Genomic DNA, 25158 nt, shown 5'->3' with positions numbered 1-25158 from the left:
AAAAAAAAAAAAAAAAAAAAAAAAAAAAAAAGGACAATGAAAAAGTCAACAGCTGGCAGGAGGTTCTATAAGCAAGACCTGGCAGAATGGGTCTAAAACTCTTTCGTCAGTGGCATTGGGCTGGGGCTGGTCTCTGAAGGGTTTACCCCAGTAGCCAAATAAGTGGGATGTGGATGGATCACCAGGATTGAAACAGGAAGCTATCAAACCACCATGATGGGTTCTTAGACCGTGTCTATTCCCCAGAGTTTCATCTCCCTTCCTCTGCTGCCTGTTTCTGTGTTAGAAATTGTGCATGTTTTGTGGCATATTCATTAATATGAACTATCTTAACAGGGTGTTGGCACATCGTAAGCTTTTGAGAAATATGTCCGTTATCTATCCATGTCAACATTTCTCTGTCTCTTCATCTTGGGCTGGGTTTGCCCATCTTGGGTTTGCTTCTTAGAGAGAAGGGTCCTTCCTCCCTGCCAACACTTAGTCTTCCTCCTAAGGTCTTGTTCTCTCTCAACAATTTCTCCCTCTCTTTCTTGCCTCCTATTTTTCTTGCAGATTTGCTTATGTCCCCCCATCCCAATAGATAAAGGAAAGGCCCAACTTCCTCAACAAGGGAAAACTATGTTTCTGTTTGGTTATTTCCCTTTTCATCACCTTCAAACTTCTCAAAAGAGAGGTGAGTTCAGGCTCCCATGTAAATATCGCCCACGTGTTCATGAACCCCTTTCTGGCTGTTGCCCTACTACTCTTTTAATGCTGCTCTGTATGCCACCATTTTAATATTCACTTCCAGTGATTTTTCTCAGTGGACAGACTATTGGCTAATAATATAATCAAATAATAGTGATTGAAATTTGTTGAACCCTTTGCTGCACACAGTTTTCACATATATAATCTCCTTTTAAAGCAAATAGTAGAAATCTTATTTATTGGTGAAAATATGAATTCTGTAAGAGAATAAGTGACAAGGTACCTAGGATAACACCANCCTACAGTGCTTTTTCTCTATTCTGGTTCTCCTCATACTTTTCTGTGACTTCTCCTTGCCCATTGCTTGGATTTCTTCTTTCTCTCTCTCTCTCTCTTTCTCTCTCCCTCTCTGTCTTTTTGCTCCTGGGTTTTTTCCTCAGTCTCTTCTCTTAGGATAGGGTCATCAGTTCCCATGGCTTCAACTTTTGTTTCTATGGCAGACTTTTAAATCTCTGCTCTGTCACTGTGTGTCTTTGGACTAGTTACTTCCCCTCTTTGAGTCTCAGATTTTTTATTTGAAATATAAGAGCTCAGTGGTTGATGTATGCTTTCCTCTTTAGCTCCAGCTTCAAATTAGATGAAGAATGTTAAAGTAATTTAAAAAAACAATACAGAAATATGAGGTCAAATAAATAAGTTTAGCAAGGTTGTGGGATCAAGACCAATATACAGAAATCAATTGTATTTATAAATACTAACAATGAGAAAACCAAAAATGAGGTTAAGAAAACAGTTCCTTTTACAATATCATTAAAAAAGACAAAATATTTAGGAATAAATATAACAAAAGAGGTGTAAGACATATACTGAAGACTATAAAACACTGTGAAGAGAAAGTAAAGATGATGTAAATAAATGGAAAGACATCTTATGCTCATGGAGCATAAGATTTAATATTGTTAGGATTATTTCCCAAACTAATCTACAAACCCAACAATCTTTATCAATGCCTCAATTGACTTTTTTGGAAGAGATTCGTAAGCTGATTCGAAGATTCATACAGGACTTCACAGGACTCAGAATAGCCCAAACAATCTAGAAAAAGGAAAAAAAAAAAGCTGAAGGGATCACACTTCTTGATTTCAAAACTTATTACAGGAATAAAAACAGTGTGATAGTGACATAAAAATCAATGAAATAAAATTGATAGTCTAGAAATAAATCCATACATCTATGGCCATTGATTTTTTTACAAGGCTGCCAAGACAATTCAGTAGGTGAAAGAATTGTCTTTTCGACAAATGGTGTTGAGACAATCTGATATCCACATGGGAAATAATGAACTTGGACCTGTACCTCACATGATACACAAAAATTAACTCAAAATACAAATAAAAGGGGCATCTGGGTGGCTCAGTCAGTTAAGCATCTGACTTCTGCTCAGGTCATGATCTCGGTTCATGAGTTCGAGCCCCGCGTCAGGCTCTGTGCTGACAGCTAGCTCAGAGCCTGGAGTCCGCTTCAGATTCTGTGTCTGCCTCTCTCTCTGACCCTCCCCTGCTCATGTTATCTCTCTCTTTCTCATAAATAAATTTTAAATAAACATTAAAAAATTTAAAAAAATGAAATTTTAAAAATACAAAGAAAAATAACTGCAAGAGCTAAAACTATAAAGATGTTAGAAGAAAACACAGAATACATCTTAGGGACCTTGGATTAGGCAGCAAAGTATAGATACAACAGCAAAGTATAAGCAACAAAAGAAAAAATAAATTGAAATTTATCAAACACTTTTGTATGAAACAATACTATCAAGAGTAAACACATAACCTACAGAAAGGGATAAAATATTTATAAGTCATTTATCTGATAAGAAGCTTATGTTTAAGAAAAAGAATGTATATATATATGATACATATATACATATATATATATGATATATACTATAATTCAATAATAAAAGGTAACCTGAATCAAAATGGGCAAAGGGCCTGAACAGGCATTTCTCAAAAAAAAAAAAAAAAAAAAAGATACACAAATGGCCAGTAGGCACATCAAAAGATATCATCAGTCATTAGGGAAATGCAAATCAAAATCTTAATGAGATTCTATTTTACATCCATTAGGCTGGCTCTAATAAAAAGACGTGTGGATGAGGATGCAATGAAATTGGAATCCTCATACATTGCTAATGGGAATGTAAAATGGTGTGGACTCTGGATAACAGTTTGGCAGTTTCTCAAAAAGTGAAACAGAGTTACCATATGATCCCCAATTCCACTCCAAGGTATTGAAGAGAAATGAAGCTGCATGTCCACATAAAAAACATCTATAAATGTTCATAGCAGCATTATTCATAATGACCAAAAGTGGTAATAACCCGAATGTTCATTTACAGACGAATACACAAACAAAATGTGACATATCCAAAATGTGGATTTTGACAATAAAAAATAGTGATGTTCTGATACATGGTACAATGTGGATGAATCTTGAAAATATTATGCTAAGTCAAAGATCCAGTCACAAAAGATGACCTATTGTGTGATTTCATTTATGTGAAGTGGTCATAATAGGCACATCAATAAAGATAGAGTAGATTACAGTGGTTGCCTAAGGTTGGAGGTTGTGGGGAAATGGGAAGTGACCACTCATGATCTCAGGGTTTCTTTTGGGTGATGAAAATGTTCTAAACTTAGATCGTGGTGGTCATGGTCACAAAACTCTGTGGAAGTACTATAAAACACTGATTTGTATGCTTTAAATGGGTGAACTGTATGGCATGGGAATTACATCTCATTGAAACTTAAAAATCACTGTATAAAGATGATGATGATGATTATCATTATTCATACAATTATCCTCATATATATGTAATTTGGGAGTGAGAGGTAGCTCTTCCTAAGAAGTTAGTGGTTTGCCTGGGAATTATTTCTGCTCACAGCTGAGAATACATGATGACTGTGGTGTTCTAGAGCAAAAAGATCTCAGTTTAAATCTCTCTGCTACTCTCCAGCTGGGTGATACCAGATGATTTTGAGCCCCTCTATATCTCAATTTCCCTGCTTTCCACAAACAAGAACAACAATACTATCTGAACAATGCTAAACCAAGAGATATACTTAGAATTGTTTTTAACAAAAAGCCTAGGATGTTATATCTGCAAAATACATGCCATTTCCATCTTTTGTTTCAGAAAGGCTCCCCCTCCCCCGCGTTTCCACCCTGAATAAGGCAGATCATAACAACTGTATGGGGTTATGTGACCAAAGTTTTGGGTAGAGAAGAGGTTGGTATGGCCCAGATTTCTTCCTATGAGGTGTGGTTGCGTCTTTAAAGCTCTCCAGGGGTGATGAAACATGCCATCAAGAGCTAAGAGATTTCTCAACTGATTGCTTATTCTATAAAAAAGTGATGAAATGGACACATGGAGTGGTTTTCAAAGTCTGGAACTTTTCATTTCAGAAGTCTGGAGGGTGAGAACAAAGGGTTTTCCCAGGAGGAGGGTGCAGAGCCAGAAGAACCCAGGGGCAAGGTGGAGGGAATAATTGACATACATTTTCCTGACTTTGCTTCCTCAGTGACATAATGTGGTCTGAAAGGAGTTATGTTAACCCTGGAGCTCAGTTTTCCTTTCTACTAAATGGGGATTAAACTTGCCTGCAGCCTCTTTCTCTCTGGGGAGAGCGACACTGGGAAACAGTCTAAAAACACTCTGACCTGTTTGGGAAAAAGAGCTCAAATGGAAACAAAGTTTCATTAGCAGCATTACTGTTTTCTACCTCTAATTTCTGTAATTTGGTGGTACTGTATAATTATAGCATAAAGACATAATTATTTAGGCCTTGCCTGGCAAGTCACATGGCTATTCCATTTGGATATAAGTACAATATCATTGCATAACAACCCACAGAAATCTGCATTTAATTGTGGTGGCAGACTTGCCTCTTGTCACCCCGCCCCTCTGTTCAGCCTGATTCTGGTGGGGACCATTTCTTGGTCTCTCTGCTCCTGCTGCCTGAATGCCCAGGCTCCATGACCATAGGGCTGTGGTGAGAAGGGCTGGGATCGACACCAGGCCCATGGGTTAGAGCAAGCATTATAACTGTAGGCCCTAGGGTCAGAAGCTATCAGCACCTGCATGCATTCAACAAAGACATATGAAGCNATGTAGGATATGGGGGAGTGCTATGGGGAGTCAGATAGGACACAAACTAGGAAGTAAAACATATACTGCGTTAGTGGCAATGAGTGCTAGGGGAAAAAATCGCTACGGGAGGGAGATGGGGAAGCATCATTGGAAAATCACATTTGACTGAAAAGCAAAGGATGTGAGGCTGTCACCCAAAGGGAATATGCTGAAAAGGAAAATGCAGGCAGAACGTCTGGAGATGAGGAGACCCTGTGTTGGGAGCATTCTGGGGACCAGTGTGGCTATACTGGAGTGAGCCAGGGGCTTGGTGGTAGGGATGAGGCCAGAGAATCAACAGGGGTAGGCCCGAGGTTGTACGGTGCAGGGATTGGTACAGTATGGACCACTGGCCTAATCTGACCTAGCAACGGTTTTTATTTTTTATTTTTTTTATTTTTTATTTTTTAAAAGTTTTTATTTATTTCTAGGAGAGAGAGAGACAGCGTGAGCAGGGGAGGGTCAGAGAGAGAGGGAGTCACAGACTCTGAAACAGACTCCAGGCTCTGAGCTGGCAGTCAGCACAGAGCCCGACGTGGGCCTCGAACCCACGAACCGTGGGATCATGACCTGAGCCGAGGTCGGACGCTTAACCGACTAAGCCACCCAGGCGCCCCAGCAACTGTTTTTATAAATAAAGTTTAAGAGAACACAGCCACCCCATTTGGTTGCATGTTCTATAAGACTGTCCTAGTGTTGCAATGGTTGAGTTCAATAGGATTGACAGAGTGGTGACATGGCCTGAAAAGCCTAAAACGTATACTATCTGGCCCTTTGCAGAGGAGGGTTTGCTGGTCCCTAGAATAGGGCCTCGCAGGCGTAATGTCCTATTTCCTCCATGTCAGACCGTACACTTGGGACTCCGAGGGAAAAGAGTATATAGTCCATGCCCTCAGGGTGCCAACAGAGCAGTGGGGAGACAAGTGTCTACACAGGCAATGAAAACACAACTCCGTGCTGTCACACAGTTTTCCAGTGCTGTGGAATGGGACAACCACATTGAAAAAGTGTCTCTATCTACTGAAACTTAACGCATTTGTTAACTATTATAACCCAACATTGCCACTCCTGCGTTTATGCCCAGTGCTTAAGTCTACTAAATTGTACATTACATCTACCAGAAAGCATATATGGGAAGTTCCCTTGAAACTTTATTCGTCGCAGCCTCCAAATGGAAACACACCCACATATCCATCACCATCTGAATGGATAAATACATGGCGGTATAGTGATGAAATGGAATATGATACAGCGATGAAAAAGAACAAATCCCTGCTACACGCTAACACATGGGGAATTTCACAAACCTAATGTTGAATGAAAGCTGCAGGTATGAAAGCATATCAGTTGAATGATTTCATTCTGTTGATATGAACTCTCAAATTCAGGCATAACGGATCTATTCAGATAGAAGTCAGAATAGTGGTTATCTTTGATTATCTAGCTGGGAGGAGCACAAGACAGACTTCTGGAGGCTAAAAATATTCGGTATTTTGAGTTGAGTAGTCACATGACTGTGTGTGTATATGTGTGTGTGTATGTATATGTGTGTGTGTGTGTAAAAAATTTATTGAGCTCTGCACTTACAATTTGTGTACTTCACTGAATGTAAATTATGCCTTAATTAACATGTAAAAAAAGACACATACAGATCAACTTTCACAGAAGTTGGTACTAAGTGCTATGATTATGCAGGAAAATGAGGGGCTAAATGCCTGGTGGAGGTAGGAATACTTCCTACTGGAGTCAAATTTTGAGCTCAAAGAGTTATGTTTTCCCAGGGCAGACCAAAGTGGAAAGAATGTTCTTGGGAGAGGAAATAACATATGGAAAGTCTGTAAACACGAAGCTTATGCAGGGAACGTGTAGAAGGGCAGTCATGTTCCTAATCAAATACAAAATATTTCTGTCCCTATAATCTTCCTCCCTTCCTCCTGCCCTCGTATTCAATTTTTTGTTTGTTGTATTTTGTTTTCATTTCATTCAGTTATGAATTTAGTTACCTTCCAAGTCAAGAATTGATTCCTTTCTATATTTTTATAGAAATAGATTCACATACCACGTCTCTCCCTTTCACAAGGTACAATTCGGTCATTTTAGTATAGTCACAGGGTTGTGCACCCACCACCACTTTCTAATTCCAAAATACTCTCATGCTTCAAAAACAAATCCTGTGTCTTATTACCAGTCACTCTCAGTTCTCCCCTCCCCCAATCATTGGCAACTACTAACCTACTTTCTCCCTCTGGGATTGTCTATAGTAGACATTTCACATAAACGGAATTATACAATATGTGACCTATTATATCTGCTTCTTTTCAAGGCTCATGTATGTTTTAGCATGACCAAATAGTATTCCATTTTAAAGATGTATCACCTTTTGTTTACCCATCGTTGGTTGGTGGACTTTGGGAGGTGTCCGCTGTTGGCCCTTGTGAATAATGCTGCTATGTGTACTTGTGTACAAGTTCCTGTGTAGTCATATGTTTTGGATTATTTGGAGTCTGTGTCCAGGCGTGGAATTGCTATGTCGTATGGTAATCCTATGTTTAATTTATTGAGGAGCAGCCAAGCTTCTTTCCACAGTGGCTGTACAATTTACATTCCTATCCGCAATGCAAGGGGTTCCAACTTCTCAAGATACTTCCAAGACTTATTATTGTCTGTCTTTTTGATTATATACATCCTAGTGGATATGAAGTAGGATCTCCCTGTGGTTTTGATTTGCGGTTTCCCAATGTTGAATAATGTTGACTATCTTTTGAAGTACTTATTGGCCATTTTTATATCATATTTGGAGAAAATTTTTAGGCCATTTTCCAGTTAATAAACAAGGGCTTTTTGTCTTTTTATTATTGAATTTTAAGAGTTCTTTATGTACTCCAGATACTATACCTTTAGTAGATATGTATGTTGCAAATCTTTTTCCCGTTATGCAGGTTGTCTTTTCACTTTCTTTATTATGTCCCTTTATGCACAATAGTTTTAATTTTGATGAAGTTCAGTTTCTCTTTTGTTGTTGTTCTGTGTGCTTGTAGTGTCATAGCTAAGAAGGCGTGGCCTAATCCAAGGTTTCAGTGATTTACTCCTATTTTTTTTCCGAAGGGTTTTACAGTTCTAGCTCTTACTTTTAGGCCTTTGATTGATTTTGAGGTAATTTTGTACATGGTGTGAGGTAGGGATCAAAGTTCATACTTTTGCATGTGAATTTCCATTTGTCTCGACACAGTTTGTTGAAAAGACTATTCTTTCCCCATGGAATTGTCTTAGAAGACTTGTAAAAAATCAATGACCATAGATGTATGCATTTATTTATTGACTATAAGTTATATTCGATTGGTCTGATGTCTAGTTTTATGTCACTATTGCACTGTTCTTATTCCTGTAATTTTTAAAATCAGGAAGTGTGTGTCCTGTAGCTTTGTTCTTTTTCTAGATTGTTTTGGCTACTCTGGGTCCTTTGCAATTCTGCATAAATTTTAGAATCAGCTTGTAAGTTTATAAAAAAAATCATTTTGAATTTTGATAAGGCTTACATTAAATTTGTAGATCAATTTGGTGAATAGTGCCATCCTCACATGATTAAATCTCCTGATCCATAATCATCAGATGTATCTCCATTTATTTACTTCTTTCATTTCTTTCCATATATTTCTCTAGTTATCAGTGTACAAGTCTTATTTTGTTCAATTTATTCCTGAGTTATTCTTTTTGGTGATGTTGTCATTGGAAGTGCAATCTAAATTTCATTTACAGATTTTTCATTACTAGAAATAAAACTGATTTTTGTCCTCAACATTTTGTCCTCACCAATAAATGTTATCGCCTTTTATAGTTGTCTTTTAAATTATATAGGAATAAAAACAATTACACACACTATGTAGTGTCCTTTCATTTCAGCTTGAAGGACTCGCTCTAGTATTTCTTGTATGTCAGATCTGTTAGCGACAAATTCTCTCAGTCTTGGTTTATCCAGTAATGTCTTAATTTACCCTTAATTTTTGTAGAATAGTTTTGCTGGATATAGAATTCCTGGTTGACTTCCCCCCCAATACTATGAATATGTTACCTCACTGTTTTCTGGCCTCCATAGTTTCTGACTAGAAGTTAGGTGTTTCTGTTACTAAGGAGGAGTCGTATCTTTCTTGTTGCTTTAAAAGTTTGCTCATTGTCTTTTATTTTTAAGTGATTATGATATGTCTATGGGTGGATCTCTGAGTTTATTCTGCATGAAGTTACTTGAGCTTCTTTGATATGTAGTTTAGGGATGTCTGATTGGCTCAGTCAGTAGCACATGAAATTCTTGATTTTGGGGTTTTCATTCAATCAAGCCCCACATTGGGTATAGAGCTCACTTAAAAATCAAAAATCTTTTAAAAAAAGAATAAGCTAAGATATGTAGATTAAAATTTTTCATCAAATTTCAGAAGTTTCAATGCATCATTCTTTCGAATATTCCTTCTGCTTATTCCTTTCTCTCCTCTCTTTCTGGGGCACCCATTATTCATGTGTTGATGTCCCAGATGTTAATTTCTTTCATTTTCTTTTCCTTTCTGTTTCTCAGATTGAATAATCTCAGTTGACCTATTTTTAAATTCTGCGTTTTTTTGTTCTGCCAGCTAAAACCTGTTGTTGAAACCTCTAGTGTGTATTTTAATTTCAGTTATTATACTTTTCAACTCCAGAATTTATTTTTTATAATTGCTATGTCTTTATTGATCTTCTGTTAGATGAGATATTGTTCTTAAACTATCTTTTAGTTATTTGCATATGGCTTCTTTTAACTCTTTAAAAATATTTATGGTAGCTGATTTGCAGTCTTTGTCTGGCAAGTTCAATGGGCTTCCTCGGGAGTTTCTATTGATTTCTCCCCCTGGCCCCCAATACAAGTGTATTATCTATGCCATCATGTTTTACTTTTTTCTCTCTCATATTTTTTTCACTGGAAACTGGACATTTTAAATAATATAATGTGGTAATACTGAAATCAGATTGCCCCCTCGCCCCCAACGTTTGTTGTTTCCACTATTTTCTGTAGTTGGTATTGCTTCTTTGGTGACTTTTCTGAACTGATTCCATAAGCTCTTTGTCATGTGTGGACACTTACATCTCTGCGTGGTTAGCTTGGTGGTCAGTTAATGATTGGACAGAGGTTTCTTTAAATGCTGGCAATCCATCAATCTCTTAATTCTTGCATCAGGGCTCCATGCCTTAAACACTCAGCCAGGTAGCTGATAGCTCTGTGGCAGTCTTTATTTCCTACTTGAACTAAGTCTCAAGTTCAGTCAGAGATGAGAGCTTGGGTCCATCTCAGACCTTTCTTGATCTAGTTAATCCCTCTGGGCACGTGTACCTCCCTGGGCATGCACATGGCCTTCTAGGTTCCAAGAACTATATCAGACATTTTCAAAGCCCTAAGGACATTTTATTTCTGAGTTTTACTTTTAAGTGTTTTGGTTCATCCGTTGTTTGCCCCCAACTGTTTTCCACTGCCTCAGGCAGCTTCAAAGTTAATCACTTGCTCATAATTATTTTTTATAATCTCCCCTGGGGAAGCGTTTTCACAATTTTAGATATTTGAATCACATCAGATACAGACATCTTTGTAAGTAAGGTTTTCAAGGGAAATGACTATACAGGTGATATAATAACTGTCCTCTGAGAATGATGCTTTGGAAAAACTAGAGACCCCTATCTCCTCTCATTTTGCTCCCCTCGGTGGCTACTAGGTTATAAGTTGTTCCCTTGTCTCTGGTCAGTTATTCAAGCTGGCGCAGAACTGGTAAGTGGGCAATGGGACTAGACTAAGAAAAAGAAAAGGGCTACAAATCAACTGTCCTTAGTGAGACTATGCCTTTTTATAAAAAAAATTATTTTGCATAAATATTCCCCAGATTACTTCAAGCCTTTCATCAATTTCCAGAGTTTTGGAAAAGTTGGGGGGTTTTATTCAATTTTTGCTAGTTTTCTCATTGCTTTTATGGAAGAAAGCATTTTCAGACAGCTGTACTCCACAAGTTTTTCTGATGTTCTCAACTTCCCTGAATATATTTGTGGCACGGATGCTGAAACATGCCAATGGGAGCTTATGGTCTAGTTGGAGAGAGGAAGAATATGAGTATTATAGACCAATGGAGAATGCTTTAGTATCTTCTTACTAAATTATTGTTCAAGGACCAGTATCACTGGTATATTAATTAGCAGCTTGTAAGAAATGCAGAATCTCAGGTCCCTCTCCAGATCTGTTGAATTTCAACATTGTAAACAGAGCCTCAGGTGATTCGTAGTCATAAAGTTTGATAAACACTAATGTCAGGGACTTCTTGTTAGGTTACATAATTACAGCTGCTACCCAGAACATTCTACCCCAATCTTAGTAGCTTAGCATGACACTTTTTTTTTCTTCATTCACACTATGTTCAATGTGGGTGGGTAGAGGCTGTCTCCATCTGGTGACACAGGGACCCAGCTTCTCTTTACTTTGTGACACTACCATATAAACATGTGCATTCAAATTTTTTACCCAAAGAAAAAAAATGGAGTTGGCATGTGGTCTCTTAAATGGCTCAGCCAAGAAGTGGCACGGAGGACTTCTGCTCACAGTCTGTTGGCACGAACTATTCACGCAGCTCCACTCTAACAGCAAGGAGGCCGGAGAGTGTAGAGATGGAGCATGTGGAGTATTTTCAGAGCACCATCTCAGCCACTCTCCTTCAGAGAAGTTCACATGACCCAACAGGGGGTTTTGGAGGAAGAAAAAGTCCATTTTTAGAGGAATCATAGAAATAGGTTACAAAGAAAGTTTATTTTTGGGTTGGGGCTTAGAAGATGAATTGAATATAACTGTTAAACCAGCGGGGAAAGATGGATCTCCGACGAAGAAAGGAAAGTATTAGTTTAATGCACACAATACAGTTGGAGAAGAACTGAGCATCAAAATGTATTCAGAGGGAAAGGTATGGTGAAGATATTCCATAATATCATCTGCCCTCATTATAAACTTGAATAAAAATGTTTCAGGACAGTTTTTTGAGAGTTTGGGTTGGGTAGATTCAATGGATTAGAACTAGGAATTCTCAGACTGTCTGCCATGATCAACTTACGATCATTATAAGAATGAACATATATCCTTATCAATCTGCCCAGGAAAGGGCAATGTGGTACAGAGTACTGAATGTAGAGTGGGCACGCAGAGACTATATTTCTAATCCCACCTCTGTTAGGCATTCATTGTATGATTTGGGGCCTGACTCTGCTGAAATCTAGGGGAGTGTCAGCCTAGAGGAGATTATAGACCAGCAATTCTCAGTCATCTGAACATAAGAATCATTCATGAAACTTTCAAAAAGTATGAGACCAAGTGAAACATTCTCTGGGGATGGGATTGAGACACTTGCATAAAGGCGAGATTAAGAACCCCTGCCCTATCCTGATGGTCTTCAAACTTTAATGTGCATGCGGATCACGTGAAGATCTTGTTAACATGAAGATTCTGAATCAGTGTGTCTGAGGTGTGACCTGAGATTCTTTCTTTTCTTTTCTTTCTTTCTTTCTGCCTTTCTCTCTCTTTCTTTTCCTTCCTTCCTTCCTTCCTTCCTTCCTTCCTTCCTTCTTTCCTTCCTTTTTTGTTTTTGAGAGAGAGAGAGAGACAAAGAGAGAGCATGAGCAGGGGAGGGGCAGAGAGAGAGGGAGAGGAAGAATCCCAAGCAGGCTCTGTGCTATCAGGGCAATGCCCAATGCTCTGTGGGCTTGAACCCACAAGTTGTGAGATCATGACCTGAGCTAAAACCAAGAGTCGGACACCCAACTGACTGAGCCACCCAAATACCCCTGAGATTCTTTATTTCTAACCAGCTCTTAGGTGTTGCTCTTGTTGATAGATAGTTCGGGATCCAGCAAGGCCTGGATGATGTTTAGTAATTCATCAATTTTAGTAAAAAGACTGCTTTTCCCAACCTGACCGAATTGGCCCATTTTAGCATTGTCTAAAAGCAGGCTGGGTGGGCTCAGGCAGGGCAGCCTCTGGAAGGAGAAGTGAAATGTTTGTACTCAAAGGCTAATCCATTGCCTACTCCAAGGCATCAGCAAGATGTGTGAGCAGGCACTGCTCATCTCTCATGTCAACACTTCCCTTACACTGAGGGCAGACAATGCTGCCTCAGGGGATGCTAGACGACTGATAAAGGATCAGAAGGAGCCACAGTTAGGCCATGAATCAACACAAGCTGTGCTGTGCCACTGGCGAACGAGGAAGGGAAGAAGGGTGAGACTAGTAAAATCACATGCGGTAAGCACCCAGGAACCCAGCCAGGCACCGTCAATGCATTAAATCATTTATTCTCTATAAAAATCTTCGAAGGCTGGCATTATTAACTGCATCTTCTAGATTAGAAATTGTGACTCAGAGAAGGTAAATTGCTTATCAGCCTGGAAGCACCGCTGTGACACCAAAATCTTCCTTCTTTTCATTACAACACACTAAAAAGCTTCTTATATTTTAATTCATGTTGATGGTGGGTAGAGGAACTGGATGACACGTCTTCCATTTATGAGGCAGTTTGTCATGGCCGTGATGGAAGTGTCGTCCATCTAGAGCTTCTCTGTAGCATTTTCCATCCTTTATAGTTTATCTAAAGGTAAGAAGACAAAAAGAAACGACCCATAAATGGAGGTTGTGGGAAAGGAAGCAACTAAGGTTCAAGAATTGCTGGGAATTGTTTTGTGGGCTCTTCTCTTCCACTGGTGTCTATCATCAAGAACAGAGAAAAGAAAACCATATAATGCAATACAATTTTGATAAANATTTTTTTCCCTTTTTTTAATGTTTATTTTTGAGGGGGAGAGAGAGAGACAGAATCCAAAGCAGGCTCCAGGCTCTAAGCTGTCAGCACAGAGCCTGACATGGGGCTTGAACTCATGGACCATGAAATCACAACCTCAACCAAAGTCAGCTGACTCTGTTGCTCAGGGATTTACACTCTCTGTTCCCTCAGATAATTCTATGTCTTTCTTTTCCCATCTTTCTTGGCCTTGATATTACCTCCTCAGAGAACATTTCTCTGACCAGCTTATCTGAAATTATTTTCCCATACCAGCCATCTCATAATTCTCAATCCTCTGACCTTGCTGTATCTGTATAGGGCTCCTGACTATTTGATCTTACATGTTATATATTTTTTATCTGTTTACTACCTGTGTTGCTCATCTGCTAGTACAATACTTGTCAAACTTTTCCTTAAAGGGTCAACTAGGCCCTTCAGGCTTTGTATGCTGTACAATCTCTGTTACAACTACTCAACTCTGCCATTGTGGAAATGTAGACAATTTGAACATTGGTTGGGTGTGGCTATGTTCCACTAAAACTGCATTTACAAAAATAGGTAGTGGGCTAAACTTGGTCTGCATGCCATAGTTTGCTGATACCTAATCCAGAAAATAAGTTTCATGCAAACATTGTCTTTTTGGTCTCTCACAATATGACCAGCATTAAAAATTAAAGTTTAGCATCTAGTGGCTTTTAACATTTATTTTTAAATAAATGTGTGAATGAATGAGTGAATCCAGCACCCCAGGGAATGGGGAACACATGGGAACTTAGACCACAGAATTAGTGAATTACAGGACTTTAAAGCTGATATTCCTTCTCCTAAGACAGGGTGATATTTCTGCTGCTGTGATATGTCTTCATTTTTAAAGGGATAATTAAACAATTTCTTTAAATAGGGTGAGAACTGGATAACAATGTAATTAATACTGGTGTGATCTCTGTGAAAGGGCTTTGCCCCCTGCACCTTCTAAGCGGAGCATGACCAAGAGTTGGGAGTCTGAGAAGACATTCAGAGAGCTTTGGGGATCTAAGAATAGAGCAGACCTATTTCTCTGTCTCATCTCTACTTGGAGAGCTGAGGAAATGTTGAGCATGGCAAAGAAGCAATGAAGATGGAGATTGGATAGTGTGGTAAGGGGACTAGTTATCTGTACAGAACTTTTACTTATGCTAACATGGAAGAGGTCAAGGATCAGTGGATCACCATGCATCTAAAAGCAGCTTGACAGTGGTCTTGGTGTTGGAATGAAGAGGATGTTCTTTTAGATGCCAATTAGGACCAATTATATCTATCCTGGAGGGACTAAGGCCTTTTTAGTAGACATCAACATCAGCAGATGCCTTTCCCCAGTCCAGTATCAAGGTAATATGAAAAACCTACCTTTTGGGCATGTTATCTATGCAGTCACACAGCATTGTGCTTAGAAGGATCTTATGCTTAGTTTAATGCTGTCTTGAAATTCTTTTTTTTTTTTAATTTTTTTAAATGTTTTTTTATTTCTGAGAGTGACAGCGTGAGCAGGGANCTTACGCTTAGTTTAATGCTGTCTTGAAATTCTTTTTTTTTTTTTAATTTTTTAAATGTTTTATTTATTTCTGAGAGTGACAGCGTGAGCAGGGAAGGGTCAGAGAGAGGGAGATACAGAATCTGAAACAGGCTCCAGCCTCTGAGCTAGCTGTCAGCATAGAGCCCAATGCGGGGCTCGAACCCATGAACCATGAGATCATGACCTGAGCCAAAGTCAGACACTAAACTGACTGAGCCACTCAGATGCTCTGCTGTCTTGAAATTCTTAATGATTTTTTTTTTTTAAAAACAAGAGATTCCACACCTTCCTTTGGCATTGGGCACTGCAAATAACATAACTGGCCTGGCTTTGTGTAAATACACTAAACTTAGATCCATATCCAAGGAGAGAAAGAGATATTATTCTATGATTGAACTGAGAAAACTTTTAATGGACTTATTGAATTCAGTTTACCTTAACTTATCAAAAGTTTAAAACTTTGTCAAGAAGGAGAATGGGATGATCTTGAAACAGATTCATAAAATAGAGAAAAATAAGTTGAAAATTTTGCCAAATGTGCATTTGTGGGCCAAGATTCTGGTCTCTATTGACAGGTAGAAAACGAACTAAATATAGATCATTTCTAGCAGATTAATTAAAGTCCCTATTGGATTTTAATTCATTGTGAAAATACTAGGGAACTGAATTTTCAGTCTCTGAGAACCTTCTCCAGAAGTATCCTGTTATCATGGGAGGCAGTAGAGTTGTTTGGGAACACAGGGGCAATGGTCTAATTCTTACTCCTCACACAGTCCTTATGAATTAAGCAAAAGCCATATATATATTCAAGAACTCAGAGGTTTAGGTCTAAGATCAAAAGTTAGTTTGTGTTGAATAAACAGACTGCACAGTAAAAGCTGCCTCTCAATAGAGGAAATAAGAACCGTCAGGAGTCACTAGGAGGAGATGGGGATGAGGGGACAGGACCAGGGGCAGCTAGCAGATCATCTGATGTTGAGGATAACTCATCCATGTCCACTCTGGCTGAGACAGACATCGCTCTAGGTGACTGAAAAGGGACATAGAAATAAAGCCAGGTCTTGTAATGATGCTATTTTTATGAGGCTATAAAGTCCCTGGTCATGGAACGCACATCTACATAATAATTCAGCCATCAAGAATTCTGAAAAATCACAGAAGCCTGACACATCTTTGTTCTTATGCGATGTCTCTCCACCCCTCTCTACAGGAAGACTTTTTAGGGGGATTTTCTTAGACTCTTCAGATTGTACATCTTAGGGCTCTCATGATAATAGGGCCTTTATTTGTAGGAACACACCCTGTATCAAGGAAAGGGCATCTTGTGAAATAATGATGTTCTTCCAGGTGTAAGGAGAGTCCATGGACCTGCACTGCCCTCTAGGAGCCTAGTATAAGCAAGTAAGAGTAGGTAGCATATGTCATGGGCTAATGTCCACATTGAATTTCTGTAAATTAACTCTTGGAGGAATTGCTATAAGTCCTTCAGAAACAATAATCTCTGTAAAATGTATACCTGATCATGGCACGAGCCTGATGCTAAGTTTCCATGTTCCCTGGTTGATTAATGTATCCCATTTAAAGTCCTGAGCTTGGCCACTGGGCCCCACTGTGGTCCAACCCCCTCTAACCTTCCACTGTCATCTCTCATCTTGCTCTTTCCTGCCTCTAACCCTTTGATTGTGCTGTTTTCTCTGCCTGAACTATTTTCCCCTCCTCTTTCAGCTGGTGATTATGTCTTCATTTTCTTCTCCTCCATAAAGCCCCACTAATTCATCCAAGCAAAAGTGCTGCCTCCCCCACTTTGGGCCAACATTAAAGCTCATAAAAGCCTTTATTAATAGTCTATTCTCACTCTGCTGTCTGGAGGACAATCTGGGAGCCCCATCAGGGCAAGGGGTGGGGAAGTCGTTCACCACCACCTGGCCTGTTGCATGATAAGCTCTTAATAAATATTTGTTGAATAAATGAATGAATCAGGGAGTGAGTGAATAAATGGACCCTTGCTAAACTGTGAGCTCTCAGCGGACAAAGGGCTATACCTTTTCACTCATGCGTTACCTAAATATTACACAGTATCTGGCAGTTAGGAAAAATGCAGTTATTGCTTATTTATAAAATAAATATGCCATTGAAAAAGCAAATCTTCCTTCTGATAGCAGAAGAGGCAGTACACTCAGTGGAGAGTAGCTGCCTTGGGTAGGAACACTGAGAAAACACAAGAAACTCCTGCAACCAATGTGAACATAAGACCCTTTTAGCATTCCTTAATTCATCATCAGCCTTTAATTGCATAGAAAGAAATTTGTTATGGGTAGGGTGATGATAAATCCTGTTAGCCTGGGGCCATATTGGTTAATGCTTGTTGTCTTAGAGTAATTTTTGGTTGATCTCCTTTTATTCCCCAAAGTACCCTAGCTTGGAAGATAAATTATAGGGCCACCCTAGCTGTGTGCTAAGCAATATTCATACATTACAGGTCTCAGGTTATTAATGCTTCCATAAAGCCTAAAATGTGATACCACCTGAAGAAGTGTGCAATGGAGTAATAAGGATGAGGAAAATGCTCACAAATTAAAATGCACTGGATGCATCACTAGGTGAATTAAAGAGGTTCTACAATTAACAATATCCATGCGTTGGGCAGTTCCGGGAAAGGCTTCTAAGAGAACATGGCATTGGAAAAAAGCCCTGAAGAATGAAGAAGAGGTCCTTCTTCCAGAAACAGAGGCGTCTTACATTTTCCTGGAAGCATCTAGAGCAATCTTGCTCTGGCTTGTACTGGTGTTTTCTCCCGCTCTTCCCCCCCACCCCCAATTTGCTGGCAGTTTCCAAACCTTATAAAATGTCTTTCCTCCTTTTATGCACTTATCTGAGGATTACTCATTCTTCATGACCCATGTTGAGCCTCATAGTTCGGGGGATGCCCAATTCACCATGATTCCTACGTATCTTACACTCTTCAACTCTTCCACTGCTTTGCTATTTACCGTATGGTGTCTTCCAGAATTTCTTTCCACTGGAAGCATCTTAGCTCCAAGTAAAAGAGCAAACCTGCCAGTGAGAATCAGACAGGTTTGGCTGAAGGAGCAGAGACTGAAAGCCAGTCACCCTGGAATGACTGTGGTAGAGGAAGGTAAGGGACTGAGTTCTAGGACCAGGTATCAGCCAAGAAGAGCAGACACTGTCTGTGGGAAAACATCTGCCTCAGCCTAGAGCTGGATGAGTGGCTCCTTATTGGTGACTTGGGACACAGGGATCCCTACAGATATACAGGGAGAAGGGAAGTAGCAACAAGAAGCTCAAAGGGAGACCTCCCTGGTCACTGGGGGTGAGCAGAGGTTGAGCAAGTGGGTCCAAGTGGTGGTGGGACAAGCCCCTTCCTGCTGGTGACATGGGTTCTTCCAGGTCTTGCCTTGCTTTGCCCAAGGTAGGGAGGTCTGGAGAGGGTGTCTTGTCCACAAGGCACAGGAGCAGTCATGGAAGGAGCAGTAAGTAGACTCTCCAGGCTGTTGACAGATACTAGGAGTAGGGCAAGGTTGTTTCCATGAGGCCCATGGATTCTTCAGGAAGCAAGAAAACAAACAGTAAGGGACAATAGCACAGCACTCTGGGAATATAAGACCACACAGGACAAGAAGAAACATCTCAAGAATAATTTTCCTTGTTGATTCAGAAAGAATTTTGGAGGTGCTGAGATATCAAATAATTGTGCTGAAAGAAATGAGCAAACTGCTGTTAGTTCTAAACTGGTGACTGGGAAATACCTATAACATGCCTTCCTTTATTATTTCCTCCCTCCTTCCCTTTCTTCTCTTCCTTCTTCCCTTCCCTCCTTCCCTCCTTCCCTTCCCTCCTTCCCTCCTTCCCTCCTTCCTTCCTTCCTTCTTTCCTTCCTTCCTTCATTCCTTCCTTCCTTCTTTCCTTCCTCCATCTTCTTTTCTCTCTGTAAATTACCTCATGTTGAACATCAAGTTCTTGGGAGGAATTGATAATGTAGTATAACTTCATATAACCACAGTATTTAGCCTGATGCCCTGAACCTGGAAGATCATAGATACTTGATAACTATTACGGCTGAGTGATTGTTTAAGAATGTTCATGGAACATAGGCATTTGAATCACTCTTGAAACTCAGACATTAGACATTAACAATGTCCTTGGCTACTTGGTTATTTATTTTGCAAATACCCTTTGAAGATCCATCCTGTGGGCACTATTTCTTGGTGCCTGTACAGTTCCATGCTCAGATATTTTGTCTTTCATGTCCTTAATGTTCTTGCTGAAGCCTGGGTAATGGTGGATGCCATAAGGGGGGAAAACAACATAACTAGAAGTCAAGTTCTGGAACTCAGATGGTCTGAACAGAAGACAACAGTAAGAGCGATGGTGCTGGTTGGGACAGCACCGTTTACAGGAACAGAGCACAGAATCCACCAGATGATCATTGACTCTCTGGTCAGCACCAGTGTAATCAGTCAAGAAATTTAGAAGAAGGGGCGCCTGGGTGGCTTAGTCGGTTAAGCGTCCGCCTTTCGCTTAGGTCATGATCTCGCGGTTCGTGGGTTCGAGCCCCGCGTCCGGCTCTGTGCTGACTGCCAGCTCGGAGCCTGGAGCCTGTTTCAGTCTGTGACTCCCTCTCTCTCTGACCCTCCCCTGCTCACGCTGTCTCTCTCTCTCTCCTAGAAATAAATAAAAATATTAAATTAAAAAAAAAAGAAATTTAGAAGAAAAAGAATTAAGAAAGGAGAGTTCTTTGTGAAGTGGCTAAGGAATTTGCTGAGTCAGTAAGGGTCTCTACATTCTCTTGACATTCTTTTGTGTCGGAATTGGGGGACAGTGGCAAAAACTTCTGTTTGGGATTTGGCTTATTCTTGCCCACTTTGACCAGCATTCAAACCTCTTCCTATTTCTGCTGCTTTTTGTAAGTCTCTCTCTCATCATCGCGTGCTCCATGATCCTCTCAGCTCGGCCCTTTAGGTGTTCAGATACAATCTTGGACTCCAGAAAGCAAGAAAATACAGATGGCCTGTCCTTTGTTTCTTTCTGACACTTCAATATATGGAATTCCCCACTTGCAGCAACTTTTGCCAAAGATTGGCTGACTTTTTCCACCCAAGAAAGAGTTTTCCAATAGGTGGCGTTGGCTCAGAATTGCTGGTGGACCAAAATGCTGACTCAGTTCTGGGGGCCAGTGAAGCCTCTTGCCTGATCCTCCAGGGTCATGTCAGGAAGCATTTATTAAAGGTTTAGTTTAGGAACAACATCTTTAGGAAACTCTAATCCCAAAGAGCCTGGCATCTTCTTTTCAAAAATGAAGAAGAAACGCATCAAATAGCTCTTTTTCAGGGCTCTAGGAGATAGCCTGAGAAGCACTGCTTGCTCTGGACAAAGATAAACACTGCACAAATCATTAACTTCCCTCTGGCTGATCATCATAAGCTACTTCTAATCCTCTTACTTGGCCACTGTTTGCCTGCCTTGATGTCTTTGCTTCTGTGTTTTTGAACCCCTGCTTCCCAGAATGTTCTTCCTCCTGTGGATGACCTATCAAATGCTTAACTTATCTTTCCAGGAGCATCCAGTTCAAAATCATCACCTCTGGGAAGCCTTCCATGATTTCCCCAGGCAATTGTGGGAGCTGTTTGTTTGGGTCTACTAGATTAATTTCTCTGTTATTCTGTTTGAGCGCTTAATTTCATAATAAACAAAATGATTGCCACATGCCAAGAACTCTGCTTGGAATTGGGAAAAACAATAATAAAAGGGAGATAGACATAGAATGTTCTCATCCAAATTCTTAGACTCTGTCTCCTGTCACATTGGTGAGATGATGTGCTTGTATATTGACTCTGTGCATAAGGAAAGCATGGTCTCTGAAATAAAGCTGTCTGGGCTCATATCCTGGCTCTACATCTAACTAAGCTGTGGGACTGGGAACACTGTAAACTCTGTGCCTCAGTTCCCTCATCTGTAAAATAGGGATATTAGTATCACCTCACAGGGTTGCCATGAGAGGTACATGAATGAACACTTCCAAAGTGCTTAGAACAGGGCTTGGAATTTAGTAAGCTCTCTTTAAATTGTAGTTATTATTTCACTAGACTCTTTTCCCTCTGGAGTAGGTCCCCAATTTTATTTTTTGTGTATTCTAAACATTTGATGTAGTATGCAGCACACAATAAGTGTTTAATAAATATTTGTTGAATGAATGAACCATTATACAATAGATTAGTTTTAAAAAGAAAAGACTCTAATTCATACATCTCCTCCAAGGCAGGGAATTCACTATTTGTTGCCTTAAGACATTTGGCTTTGACAGCCATGCATGAAACTATATTAAGCCTGGAGAATTTTCCATCCTCTCTGGTGGCTGCTATTGATTTTACCTACTGAGATATTTGGTTCCTTCATAAAATGAAAAATTATTCACAAACAAAACAGGAAAACAGTCTTTAAATGCTTATATCTGCAATTCACATGTGATTTAACATTTTCCCTTTTGGATAAGAATGAAAAATATCTCTCTGTTTTGGATGAGAGTAAAAAATGGCTTCAAATCAATTGATTATTTGGTCTATAGTCATTTCAGAAGATGTATGGGGAAACAGAAAGTAATTTTGTAAACTGATTTTGCTTGGAAACAGCAGAAGATCGGATTTCCTTTCTGGCTCAGCCAGAAACTGAGATTTTATGTACTGGAGTTTGTTGTGACGGAGTCTGCCAGTTAACTGGGTCAAACATTTATTTTGAATCACCTGTCTGCTCTGCCTAATGCTTACCTGAGTAAACTGGCTCACTCAATTGTCCTTTGTGGAACGGTAAGAGAGTTGTGGTATAAGAGCAATGTCATCCTCTGTAGGGATCTAGGGGCCCTCTCTGCCTTTTTATTGGGTAATTTTATTCCTTTTTGTATCAAAGTCTTTTGATAATCCAGTATAAGCCTGTCACTCTTTCAGGTCTCCCCCAAAGTTCACTGGCCCAACCTGAGATCTAATATAGCCTCATCCCTCCCTCTTCTCTTTATTAATATCAAAGTATGCTACCAATTACTAAGCACCTTTCACGTGTCAGGCTCTTTACATGCATGATCTCTCTTAATCCCCATAAAGGTGGCACATAATAGTCTTCATAATAGTCTCAGTGGCTCCTCACATTGCTGTTTTATGGCACAGCTCAGTCACATGCTTCTGGGGTGGTTTCCCACAGTGTGATTTAGGGTCCAGGCTTCATCTATCTGGTGGCTGGCCTCCCCCAGGACATTGGAATGTTCCACTGGACCCTCCCCATCCCCTGGGACACTGAAGAATAGCGTAATGGGAGAAACTATGTCCTTCAAGAAGCCCTGTTCAAGTCTTAATTCCTTGTACCTGTGCATGTGACCTTATTTGGAAATAAGGTCTTCTCAGATAGAGTGAAGATGTAAGTTAAGATGAGGTCATTCTGGAGAAAGGCAGGTCCTAAATCCAATGACTTGTGTCTTTGCAAGGAGAGAAATATTTGAGGACCCAGGGATGAAGAGAACATAGTGATGTCAACAGAGACTGGAGTGATGCATCTATAAGCCAAGGGTTGCTGGCAACCACCAGAAACTAGAAGGGAAGCCTGGAACAGATTCTCCCTCAGAGGTTCCAGAAGGAGCCAACCCTACTGTCACCTTGATTTCAGACTTCTTGCCTCCAGAACTGTGAGAGAGTAAATTTCAGTTGTTTAAAGCCACTCAGTTTGCAGTAGCCTTAGGAAACAAATACTCCGAAGTAGGAGAGGACACTGTGGATGCTTTTAGCACTTTAGAGATGTTGCCCCATTATCTTCTTGCTGTTTTCAGTGAGAGAAATCTAGTGTCTGCTTTATTTTTGTTCTTTTGTACATAATGTGGCTTTCTCTGGCTGCTTTTAAGATTTTCTTTTTATCACTGGTTATATATTTTTTAAAATTTAAATCTGAGTTAGTTAACATATAGAGTAAATATGGTTTCAGGAGTAGAATTAAGTGGTTCATCACTTACATATAAAACCCAGTGCTCATCCGAACAATGCTTATCACCCTTAATACCCTCCTTAATGCCCATCACTCAGTTAGCCCATCTTCCCACCCAATACCACTCCACAACCCCTAGTCTGTTCTCTGTATTTAAGAGTCTCTTATGAATTGCCTCCCTCTCTGCTTTTATCTTATTTTTGCTTCCCTTTCCCTATATTCATCTGCTGTGTTCATTAAATTACAAATATGAGTGAAATCATATGGTATTTGTCTTTCTCCAACTGACTTATTTCACTTCACCAAATATCCTCCAGTTCAATTCATGTTGTTGCAAATGGCAAGATTTCATTCTTTTTGATTGCCAAGTAATAATCCATAATTTGGCTATTGTTGATAGTGCTTTTATAAACATTGAGGTGCATGTGCTCCTTCAAATCAGCATTTTTGTATCCTTTGGATCAGTATCTAATAGTCCAATTACTGGATCATAGCATAGCTCTATTTTTAATTTTTTGAGAAACTTCCAGACTACACTACTTTGCATTCCCACCAACAGTGAAAAATTGTTCCCCTTTCTCTGCATCCTCGCCAACATCTATTATTTCCTGAGTTGTTAATTTTAGCCATTCTGACAGGTGTGAGGTGATAGCTCATTATGGTTTTGATTTGTATTTCCCTGATGATGACTGATGTTGAGCATTTTATCATGTGTCTGTTAGCCATCTGGGTGTCTTCTTTGAAAAGTGTCTGTTCATGTATTTTGCCCATTTCTTCACTGGATTATTTGTTTTATGGGTGTTGAGTTTGATTAAGTTCTTTTCAGATTTTGGATACTAACCCTTTATTCAATATGTGATTTGCAAATATCTTCTCCATTCCATAACCTGCCTTTTAATTTTGTTGATTGTTTCCTTTTCTGTGTGGAAGCTTTCTATTTTGATGAGGTCTTAATAATTCATTAAAATTTTTTAGTGTTTATTTATGTATTTATTTATTTGCAAGATACAGAGAGAGAAAGCTGGGAAGGAGCAGAGAGAGATGGAGAGATAAATCCCACGCAGGCTCTGTGCTAACAGCCCAGAGCCAGATGTAGGGCTTGAACTCATGAGCCATGAAATTATGACCTGAGCTAAAACCAAGAGTCAGTTAACCAACTGAGCCATCCAGGCACCCCCTAATAGTTCATTTTTGCTTTTGTTCATTTTTATCTAGAGATGTGTCTAGTAAGCAGTTGCTGATGCTGAAGTCAAAGAAATTACTGCCTGTTTTCTCTACTCTCACCACTGTTGTTCAACATAATACTGGAAGTCCCTACTTCAGCAGTCAGACAATGAAAATAAGTAAAAGGCATCGAAATTGGTAAGGAAGGAGTCAAACTTTCACTTTTCACAAATAACATGATACTCTACATGGAAAAAATGAAAGACTCTACCAAAAAACTGCAAGAACTGTTACATGAATTTAGCAAGTCACAAGATAAAAATCAATGTACAGAAATCAGTTGCAATTCTACACACCAATAATGAAGCAGAAGAAAGAGAAATCAAGAAGTCAACTCCATTTACAATTGACCAAAAACCGTAAAATATCTAGGAATAAACCTAACCAAAGAGGTAAAAGAGCTGTACCCTGAAAACTATAGAAAGAAATTGAAGAAGACACAAAGAAATGGAACAACATCCCATATTCATGGAATGGAAGAATGGATTGAAAGTACAAATATTGTTAAAATGGCTATACTAACCAAAGCACTCTACACATTCAATTCAATCCCCATCAAAATAACACCAGCATTATTCACAGAGCTAGACAAACAATTCTAAAATCTGTATGGAACTAGAAACCAGAAACCAGACCCCCTTTTCTTAAAAAACAAAACAAAAACCAAAGCTGGAGGCATTCATTCTAACTCTGGACTTCAAGCT

Source organism: Crocuta crocuta, unplaced genomic scaffold (assembly GCF_008692635.1).
Source record: "Crocuta crocuta isolate KB4526 unplaced genomic scaffold, BGI_CrCroc_1.0 scaffold7, whole genome shotgun sequence".
NCBI lineage: Eukaryota > Metazoa > Chordata > Mammalia > Carnivora > Hyaenidae > Crocuta > Crocuta crocuta.
The sequence above is the reverse complement of the archived record's forward strand: the minus strand, read 5'-3'. Positions refer to the sequence as shown.